Source organism: Coregonus clupeaformis, chromosome 7, assembly GCF_020615455.1.
Source record: "Coregonus clupeaformis isolate EN_2021a chromosome 7, ASM2061545v1, whole genome shotgun sequence".
In the NCBI taxonomy this organism is placed as follows: domain Eukaryota; kingdom Metazoa; phylum Chordata; class Actinopteri; order Salmoniformes; family Salmonidae; genus Coregonus; species Coregonus clupeaformis.
This window is the reverse complement of record NC_059198.1, coordinates 66,822,430-66,833,779: the sequence shown is the minus strand read 5'-3', so window position 1 is coordinate 66,833,779 and position 11,350 is coordinate 66,822,430. Positions and strand designations below refer to the sequence as shown.

The window sequence follows — 11,350 nt, the reverse complement described above, 5'->3', positions numbered from 1 at the left end:
CGTCCGTTGGCTCTATAGTGAATTACATAGTCACGTTCCACAGAGATGGCAAAATCTAAGCCGTGCTTTGAAGATCTGAACATGCAACTTGCAAAGAAAGAATAATCCTCCAGTGTGAAGTGTATAGCCCTCAACTGTGGATCCAATCTGGAAAGGCTGGTTACATACCCTGCTGTTTTTGCATTAGAGGGCGTAATGCACCTTTTAAAGCGTTAAAACGGATAGGCCATTGGGGAAGTTAGCCTGGTCCCCAGAAAACACACACACACACACACACACACACACACACACACACACACACACACACACACACACACACACACACACACAGAGAGCAGAGAGACTTAGCAGTACATCTCTCTCTCTCTCTCTCTCTCTCTCTCTCTCTCTCTCTCTCTCTCTCTCTCTCTCTCTCTCTCTCTCTCTCTCTCTCTCTCTCATAGAGCAGCTATTTTTAGACCTGGCTCAACACCCTCAAATTAGCTATATCTTGCACTCTTCTTAGCCAGGTCCTTGTTTGGAAAAAGCAAAGTGTCAATGAATACCAATGAGGCTAATCTCCCTGGGCATTTGAGCTCTATTCTGGGACGATAACTCCCTATGGGCAGCCTCCAAGGGGAGAACGAGCAACGTCATGTTTATTTCCCAACCCGTTATTTTCTCCTATGTTGGAGATTGATTTGTCTAATCTCTCATGAAATACCTTTTCAGTGGAGGAAGGGCGGTGGCAACGCTCAAAGCCCTCCTGCTGGCCACTCACAAATATCATTGGCTAATTAATGGCTATTTACAGCTCAGTCTCCTGGAGCAGAATGGACCCGGTTTAGACCCCCCTCTGCTATTTATTCTCAGCCATAAAGAATCATGAAACGAGAATGTTTTTTTTTCTCCTTCATCTACATCGAAACAGAGAGCCACATTTCTTTTTGCAGAGAGAAATTGGTAATCCAATTTTGTAGTCTACTTAAGCATTCGAGCAGCAGTATTTGAGAAAGTTCTAAGGAAGAGAAACTTAACAAAGTTCAGTAAAGTGAAGCTTAAGGAGGTTTCTGAGATTGCTGGAATCTGTTTAAAATGTTAATCACCCCTAGACACCCCTGTCTGAAGAGAAGGTGCTGTCAGTGAGGTTTAAAAGAATCTTGAAGATGTGCCAGGTCTCTGTCCTGTTAGATGCCATGTTTCCACCCTTCCACACTCTTCCACACACAATGGACAGCCAATTAGAGGATATTTCTGTCCAGAAGTATGACCAATGACAAGGTGTAATGAGATACATGGCCTTTCCCTGGTGACATTAGTCAGCCTAAGAACAACCACAGCCACAATGACCGACTGAGTTCAACTTCCTGTCCGCACCCCGGGATGATCAAAGAGCTCAATTTCTATTGAAGCACAGAACGTATTCGGGCTTGTCACCCTCTACCAAAGGTAACAAACAACTTTCAGGATGGTTACCCCTCAAAGCCTGTTTCTCATCAAGTGTTTGCTATGCCCAATGGAATCGTGCCTCAAAGGATGCCAATACTTGCCCTCAGGCAGAGGAGAATGGTCTTCTGCTCCGGGTCAACGGGGGCCAGTTAGGCTGCATCCTCACCCTAAACAACAAGGGGCCGTACTGAGTTCCTGGGATCATTATTCTGTCATGAATTACCCACAACCCCCCAAAAAAACTCATTTCCAGGGCCGTGAGGTGGCACTCCATCGGTGGGTTATTGTGTTTCTTCACCGATGGGGATGATGCTCATGGTTTATGCATGGAGCCCTTTCCTCTTTGAAGCACAGAGAGACAGAACAGAGTGAGTGGTGCCATAGAGCCTGAGTGAATGCTTAAAGATCGGTTTATTGACATCTGGTTGTTTTTCTATTCCTCTTTGTAATCTGTGGCAGTTCTGGTTGTTTTTATCATCTGAACCTGGCTGAGTGGCTGCGCTCCATTTTGTTTCTTTGTGTGTGCTTCATTGTGTGCCGTCTGCCTCCTGCAAATGAACCCACAATGTCAATTTCTGTGTCCTTTTGTTCTGGCTCGGATCCACCCACCTTGAAATGGGAAATGGATGTGACTTACATGTTTAGGAATGAGTGAGGTTTTGAAAATAATTAAATGTATTTTATGGTAGTATCTAAAAGGGTGGTATCGTTAAAAAGAATATGTAGCTGTAGTCAACTTTGCAAACCAAATGTGTTCCATTTTGATGCACTGAGTGCTAAACTGATCCAAATGGAACGATGTTCTGGCTGCAACCATGCCATTAAGGAAGGAAATATGTATTTGTGAAAAACAACCGAACGACAAAGAGGTAATTACCTTTTAAAAAGCACCCCATCTGTCCATTTTCATGGCTCCGAATCTGCCAGTACTTCTAAATGAATAGGGTCACCTCTATGTCAACATTGTGAAGTGAAGCCCACAACTCTCTTATTTAACTAGGCCCATTCACTGATATAACATACAAGCCCTTTGCCTTCAGTAAACTGCTACAATGCTGGCACTTCAGCTATCTTTGGCTTTATCCATCACTTACTGAATCAGGAGTGTATTCACAGCTCTTGGTTATCACTCACTGGCGCTTGAATCATGTGAGCGCATCATCACTAGGCTGTGAAAGGAAAATGTCACCTCCACAGGAACAGGATGGAGAGGAGAGGGCCTCTTAAGTGGAAGCATGTTGTCGTCAATGCTTTCCAAACCCATTACCCAAATTAATCACAGGTTGTTTGCTATCACGTACAGCCTTTGGAAATTCAATCCCACCAAGGTGCCTTTAGTACTGTTGCCAAGTTTGAAAAAAGTACAAAGATGGAAACAAGTATGAGGTCATTATTTTTTTTTTTTTAAATTTATTTCACCTTTATTTAACCAGGTAAGCCAGTTGAGAACAAGTTCTCATTTACAACTGCGACCTGGCATTAGTGATGTCATACATTTTGGCAGGAAGAGGATCTTGATGGTTGAATGACCTTTTCCTCAATTCACTGCTCATTGTTTGTCTTTCATCAATCCACATCCAATTTCAAAGCAACCCCAGTAAAATAAGTAAAATGTCTGACAGAAGCTAAACAGGATTTATTTGCTAATAGTTGTGATATACTGTACAGTTTCTGGTTGAAGGCCATGGGCAAGGTGCATTTAGAGAGTACAAGCAGAACCACAGTGGCACAGTTATAACTCTGTTGTTGACTCAGCCAAGTCATGGCACAAATTGAATCTTCCATAGAGCCAAGTTTGTTTGATCAAGATGAATCTGTGACACATCATGCTGGGAAGGTTTTTGTTTAATTCAGTGCTGTCTATTACATAACCCATTATGCAGTATGATGTTGCTTATACATGATTTGAGAAGCGTATGTAAGTCATATGAAGACTTTATGAATGCTCTATAAAGCTTTTATAAGGTAGTTATCTTGTCTCAGTGTATGCATATTCGTGTTCATCTACAATTACTTCAAGCCTCTTGATAATATTCAGAGCTCCTAAATATGTTCATTTTACAGACTCTTAAAAAAGCAATACATGACTAAAATGGAAATGTGTAAACTTTTCAAAACTGGCAACTTGTTTTTGCAACTGCCACATGATGAATCTAGGGCATGATGATGAATTTACCTTTTGCATAATGCAATAGTAAGATGAAGGAGTAGGGAGAGAAACTTTAGTCTGGCAATGTTAAAAAGATCCGTTCTAAGCTTTTGACAGTGTCCTTACAAGTCACCATCTTTTCAACTTCACTGTCTGTCAGATTGACAGGTCAGTAAAACAAAGGGAAAACCGTTATATTTTTCTTAACATACCCAACATATATACGTTCAAATCTCATTTGTTCTCCACATGCAAGTCCAGTTAGTGACATGTGAGTGCATTTCCATTTCAAATTAGCTGTTCACTTCCCGAAACACCGTGTCGCTGTCCATGGTGCTGAATTCAAATAGTTAGCATACAGACCAGTTGTCGGAAAACGATGGAAAACAAATCGGAACAGGCTACCTCTACTAGGCTACCTCTATAAACATACAAACAACTGACTTTTGTTCATTAAGATACAACAATAGGTGTCATACCATATAGGCTACCATACGGTTGGTGCAATTACGCGATTCACATAGAGAGGGAGAAAGAGAAGCACATTATCATTGGTTGAATACTATTCGGCAGTCTGTTGCCAGACGTGGGCATACTCACTACGCTAGTCTATGGATCGTATGGCTGGATTCGATTATCAGCTACATCCGTGGATTTAGTAGGTGAGTAGCTCATCCTTTTTATGTGTTTGTTGAAACAAAATCCAGCAACATTGTGAGAAATACTATAGATCTTTTGCCCATTCATTTTGAGGGAAACGTGCCTATTTTTCTACCACGTTGCTGTGTGCAGCCCCTTGATCTATGGATGTTATTTTGTTCATGGGTAGAGGGATTATTGTATATACATCAACATACTATACATTCATACATTGTCAGTGGCACTCATTATATATCCTTCGTTTTCCGAGACAGAATAAGTATTTTCTGCAAAGGGAGCATCTTTGATTGACTTGGCAATGAGCCAATCCTTATTGAGTTGGTTGGTGATGTAAAGTGTACTTGAACCAAATGGAAAGTCAATCTGAGCGAATTAGTGATTTGTTTATTGGCAACAATCTGACAATTATTCAGGTAAGCTACATAGACAATGAAAAATGATACCCTGACCTGTTCCAAGTTGTAAGAAAAATGTAATCGCGCATGGCGCTTGTTTCCCTTGGTCGCTTTCTAAATATTGCGTGGTTTAGATACATTTGCATTCAAATGTATCTTGTGTTTGAACATTAACACAAGGGTTGAAACAGTGGTGATGGTTTCTTTTACATTTATTGCGTTTCCTTGATCATAGCTTATGGTTGCTAATACAGGCATGATTAGCTTATGCAATATACAGTTGAAGTCGAAGTTTACATACACTAAGGTTGGAGTAATTAAAACTCGTTTTTCAACCACTCCACAAATTTCTTGTTAACAAACTATAGTTTTGGCAAGTTGGTTAGGACATCTACTTTGCATGACACAAGTCATTTTTCCAACAATTGTTTACAGACAGATTATTTCACTTATAATTCACTGTATCACAATTCCAGTGGGTCAGAAGTTTACATAAACTAAGTTGACTGTGCCTGGCTTTAGAAGCTTGTCATGGCTTTAGAAGCTTCTGATAGGCTAATTGACATCATTTGAGTCAATTGGAGGTGTACCTGTGGATGTATTTCAAGGCCTTCCTTCAAACTCAGTGCCTCTTTGCTTGACATCATGGGAAAATCAAAAGAAATAAGCCAAGACCTCAGAAAAAAAATGATAGACCTCCACAAGTCTGGTTCATCCTTGGGAGCAATTTCCAAATGCCTGAAGGTACCACGTTCATCTGTACAAAGAATAGTACGCAAGTATAAACACCATGGGACCACGCAGCCATCATACCGCTCAGGAAGGAGACGCGTTCTGTCTCCTAGAGATGAACGTACTTTGGTGCGAAAAGTGCAAATTAATCCCAGAACAACAGCAAAGGACCTTGTGAAGATGCTGGAGGAAACAGGTACCAAATTATCTATAGCCACAGTAAAACAAGTCCTATATCGACATAACCTGAAAGGCCGCTCAGCAAGGAAGAAGCCACTGCTCCAAAACCGCCATAGAAAAGCCAGACTACAGTTTGCAACTGCACATGGGGACAAAGATTGTACTTTTTGGAGAAATGTCCTCTGGTCTGATGAAACAAAAATAGAACTGTTCGGCCATAAAGACCATCATGATGTTTGGAGGAAAAAGGGGGTAACTTGCAAGCCGAAGAACACCATCCCAACCGTGAAGCACGGGGTGGCAGCATCATGCTGTGGGGGTGCTTTGCTGCAGGAGGGACTGGGGCACTTCACAAAATAGTTGGCATCATGAGGAAGGAAAATTATGTGGATACATTGAAGGAACATCTCAAGACATCAGTCAGGAAGTTAAAGCTTGGTCGCAATGACCCCAAGCATACTTCCAAAGTTGTGGCAAAATGGCTTAAGGACAACAAAGTCAAGGTATTGGAGTGGCCATCACAAAGCCCTTACCTCAATCCTATGAAAATGTGTGGGCAGAACTGAAAAAAGCGTATGCGAGCAAGGAGGCCTACAAACCTGACTCAGTTACACCAGCTCTGTCAGGAGGAATGGGCCAAAATTCACCCAACTTATTGTGGGAAGCTTGTGGAAGGCTACCCGAAATGTTTGACCCAAGTTAAACAATTTAAAGGCAATGCTACCAAATACTAATTGAGTGTATGTAAACTTCTGACCCACTGGGAATGTGATGAAAGAAATAAAAGCTGAAATAAATCATTCTCTCTACTATTATTCTGACATTTGACATTCTTAAAATAAAGTGGTGATCCTAACTGACCTAAGACAGGAATTATTACTAGGATTAAATGTCAGAATTGTGAAAAACTGAGTTTAAATTTATTTGGCTAAGGTGTATGTAAACTTCCGACTTCAACTGTACACTCTACAGCAGGGTTCCCCAACTGGCGATTTTATTTGACCCAAGTTTTCCCACGCATGATAAAAATATAAATAAACCTACTCATTCAAGGGTTTTTCTTTATTTGTACTATTCAAAACTATGAAATAACACATATGGAATCATGTAGTAACCAAAAAAGTGTTAAACAAAATATAATATATAATTGAGATTCTTCAAATAGCCACCCTTTGCCTTGATGACAGCTTTGCACACTCTTGGCATTCTCTCAACCAGCTCCATGAGGTAGTCACCTGGAATGCATTTCAATTAACAGGTGTGCCTTCTTAAAAGTTAATTTGTGGAATTTATTTCCATCTTAATGCGTTTTGAGCCAATCAGTTGTGTTGTGACAAGGTAGAGGGGTATACAGAAGATAGCCCTATTTGGTAAAAGACCAAGTCCATATTATGGCAAGAACAGCTCAAATAAGCAAAAGAGAAGCGAAAGTCCATCATTACTTTAAGGCATGAAGGTCAGTCAATACGGAACATTTCAAGACCTTTGAAAGTTTCTTCAAGTGCAGTCGCAAAAACCATCAAGCGCTATGATGAAACTGGCTCTCATGAGGGACCGCCACAGGAATGGAAGACCCAGAGTTACCTCTGCTGCAGAGGACAAGTTCATTAACCAGCCTCAGAAATTGCTGCCCAAATAAATGCGTCACAGAGTTTGTCAAAGACACATCTCAACATCAACTATTCAGAGGGGACCGTGTGAATCAGACCTTCATGGTCGAATTGCTGCAAAGAAACCATTACTAAAGGACACCAATAAGAAGAAGAGACCTGCTTGGGCCAAGAAACACGAGCAATGGACATTAGACCGGTGGAAATTTGTCCTTTGGTCTGGAGTCCAAATTGAGATTTTTGGTTCCAACCGCCGTGTCTTTGTGAGACGCGGTGTGGGTGAATGGATGATCTCCGCATGTGTAGTTCCCACCCGTATAGCATGGAGGAGGAGGTGTTATTCAAGGCACACTTAACCAGCATGGCTACCACAGCATTCTGCAGCGATACGCCATCCCATCTGGTTTGGGTTTAGTGGGATTATCATTTGTTTTTCAACAGGACAATGACCCAACACACCTCCAGGCTGTGTAAGGGCTATTCTACCAAGAAGGAGAGTGATGGAGTGCTGCATCAGATGAACTGGCCTCCACAATCCCCCGACCTCAACCCAATTGAGATGGTTTGGGATGAGTCGGACCGCAGAGTAAAGGAAAAGCAGCCAACAAGTGCTCAGCATATGTGGGAACTCCTTCAAGACTGTTGGAAAAGCATTCCAGGTGAAGATGGTTGAGAGAATGCCAAGAGTGTGCAAAGCTGTCATCAAGGCAAGGGTGGCTATTTGAAGAATCTCAAATATAAATATATGTTTTGATTTGTTTAACACTTTTTTGGTTACTACATAATTCCATATGTGTTATTTCATAGTTTTTATGTCTTCACTATTATTATACAATGTAGAAAGTAGTAAATATAAAGAAAAACCCTTGAATGAGTAGGTGTGTCCAAACATTTGACTGATACTGTATGTGATCTATATAAATGTAAGAAAGGTTTATAATTATTATGTTTGGGCTTCTTGCGGGCAATTTGCAGTCTACAAAGTATTATGTTCCGGCCCCCTGACCATCCAAGAAAAAATCGTCCTGCATTCTGAATCTAGTTGATGATCCCTGCTCTACAGGGCAAAATGCTTCTCTCTGTAGGTTTGTGTGTGTCAGCATCAGCAACCTCCAACTACCAAGCTTTTCTTAATTACCAGAATCCATTTCTATTACAAAATCTCTCTGGAGTACAAACCTACTTCTTCCTCACATTTAATTTGTGTTCACTTCTATGCACAGGTCCTTATTTGGTCATTCAGATAATAATAATTTAATCTTCCCTTTTCAGATCTTATTTGGTACCCCAGTATGTTAATTAATGGATATCATATTGCCTCAGTGTAAAACTCATGCATTTAGGCTATAGCAAAACTGTTATTCAAAACATAAATAATGAAATGTTCAGATTAAGGTAACAGTTATGAGGGCTACTGGGAGTCTAGGGTCGTCTGCTGTCTGCTGTCAATACGATCCTTCTCTGGACTAGTTTCTGTTCACATTACCGTTTTACCATGCTCAACTACTTTCGTCTATACAGTATTAGACTTGAAGCAGAAGCTCCTATTCATACAAGTTGGAGGCTTCTTCCTTTGTAAGAAAACACACTCATAGTCATGGTTGAGTTCACTGAACCATATGTTTGTTTTATGTTGCCTTGCCTACTTTCACTCTTGTACAGTATGATTCTCTCTCTCTTCTCTGTGGCTGCTGCTCTCTCCTGACCCTCATCTCTTTCTCTTGGATGGCCCTAGGCCGTTCTGTCTTTATATTGAATGTGTATGGACACGCTTGCCAGATCTAATACCACTATGTCTGTCTCTTTTGCAGTGAACCAACCATATAAAAAAGCAGTCTACACCAACTGAAGACATTGTAAGTGTCTGATTACATTTTTCCTTGAATCAACATACAACATTTCACAAATTGTGTTGTGCTTGCAGTGGTGTATGTTACTGGTAACCCCATCCCACCCAAATCTAATGAAACAACCTTCAAATCTATCCATTTCGATTTTAAGATCAACAAATAACCTTCAGTTCATTACATTTTCATCTCTCTTATTAAACTTAAGAGAACAGATAAATACATTTATAGGCCTAATCAATAAAGTATTATTTTTCAAATCATTCTCTCATACAATAATCTGTACTCTTAATAATAATAATAATAATAATAAAATTAATAATAATGTAAAACAATTCTACATGCATTTAGCCTATAGCACCTGAGCAATACACACACACAGTGAGTTACTCCATGGGACATCTTATTGAAACATACTGTCACACAAGTTACCGTATGAAGTTAGTGAATTGACCAGGGAACCAGAATGCCTGATGTCTTCTGGTCTCATTTGGGATGCAGACATTGTCCTGCTGCTTGCTCTAATGAGATCTCTAGGCTGGAAAATCTAATATTCACCACCAAGGCTATAACATGGCCCCCAAGTCAGTGGCCCTGAGGACTGTATGTTAATCCAATGGAGTGGAGTCATCTGTGATCAAGAAGAACTAGGGAGGCAATAGAATAGAGCCACACTCCAGAGGAGAGTGTTCTGTAAGGGAACTGTTGTGTGTGTCATATTACCAATAGATGGCAGTGAAACATGATGACATTTTCTCTCCACATGTCCCCTGAACTTCTCGGGCCATAAATATCAGCGTAGGAGTCCTGATTTAGGATCAGTTTTTCCTTTTAGATCACAATGAATATGATTACATGAACAGGGGAAGCTGATCCGAGATAAGCACTCTTACTCTGAGTCGCTTGATACATACGGCCCGTCTTTACAGTAGAGTATGTTTGCTTGTTTTTGCTGGTGGCTGGTTTGGAAGGAGAGTAATTAACGCTGCCTTATTTGACATGGTGGAACACCCAGTTCTCTCCTGTAGTGAATGGAGCTCCCAACTGTCACCTGTGATTGATGAACTGCGTGTGTCTCAATGCGGCTTCAAGGTTCTTCGTTGCGGTCTCCCCCCCCCCCCACCACACTGATCCCCATCGTCACATCTCCTAGCCTCATCCTATTAGCTGGCATATTAATCACCACCCATGTTTTATGATCGGGACATAATCCCACCCTGTCATAGTGTTGTGTCATTATAGTCAGTCCCTCCTTGTGTTTTCTCTTTGCCAAGTGAGTCCCTCCGCTTCTCCACACAGCCTCCCCACCTTTGAGGCAGGGACAGGGGTGTACTGGCAACAATCACACCCCCTTAATCCGTTTAGATCCAGGAGATAATCCGGCCAGTGTTTCCTGGCATTAAGTGCATATTCACACCTGACAGGTTGTTGTGGGTGATGGGCCAGATCTGACGGGAGGACAGTAGAAGGTTTATAAGATCTCTCACCACCAAGGTCAATCCTGTCAGTGTCTCATAACACCTTCCAGAGGCTTTGGGCTTTGGGGCAGTAGTCTGGCCCTGTTCCACAACACTGATCTTGGCCTGATTCTGACTGTCTCACCCTCTATCTGGGGGAAGCCCTTTGAGGATTCTCATTACCTAACTCTACTTCCATTGATTAGTGTGGGAGACTGGGATTAAAGAGTTTAGAGAGCTTGCCCCCACATAGATTATGCTAAATGTTATCAGTAGAGGATATTATCACAATCACGAATTTGCAATAAAGCCATGAAGTATTGGGTTTGAGCCAGGTGACGAGTCGGACCAGGGAACACTTGATATGATTTTATGTTTTCCTCTGATACTTGGTAATAACTTTACAGTTTATTGGCTCACTGAGTCATCGATCTGCTGGTGGATGTCATCTTGCTCTCAGAGACTGACAACCATCTCATTCACTCAGTGCTCAGTCAGTCAGATCTCCCAGGGAGAGAGAAGTGAGTGGGATGGAGATAAGTGCTGCAAGATGGAGCCCCTTCATTTAATGCAACGCAGATAGACATGCAACAGAAAACCATCACGGTCACACAGATTGATACAAACAACTTTGAATTCACTCTTGAGCATCATAGTACTGTTTTGGTGGGAATATAGCACAGTGATTAGAGACAATTATAAACTGGGTGGTTCGAGCCGTGAATCCTGATTGGTTGACAGCCGTGGTACATCAGACCATATACCACGGGTATGACAAAATATACATTTTTAATTACCTTGGTAACCAGTTTATAATAACAATAAGGCACCTCAGGGGTTTGTGATATATGGCCAATATACCACAACTAAGAGCTGTATCCAGTCACTCCAC

The 11,350-nt window shown here is 41.3% G+C and overlaps 1 protein-coding gene across 2 annotated transcripts in view; it reads left to right on the top strand.

Moving 5' to 3' along the window:
- Positions 1-3,957: 3,957 nt before the first annotated feature.
- LOC123491257 (synaptotagmin-1-like) overlaps positions 3,958-11,350 on the top strand; it is a 184,051-nt gene continuing 176,658 nt past the window's right edge. Inside the window, exons 1-2 of one of the 2 annotated variants that reach the window (XM_045221504.1) lie at positions 3,958-4,239; positions 8,966-9,010. The gene's annotated coding sequence lies outside the window, so the exon portion shown is untranslated. The remainder of the gene's footprint in view (positions 4,240-8,965; positions 9,011-11,350) is intronic. The other variant, XM_045221506.1, reaches the window with a different exon arrangement.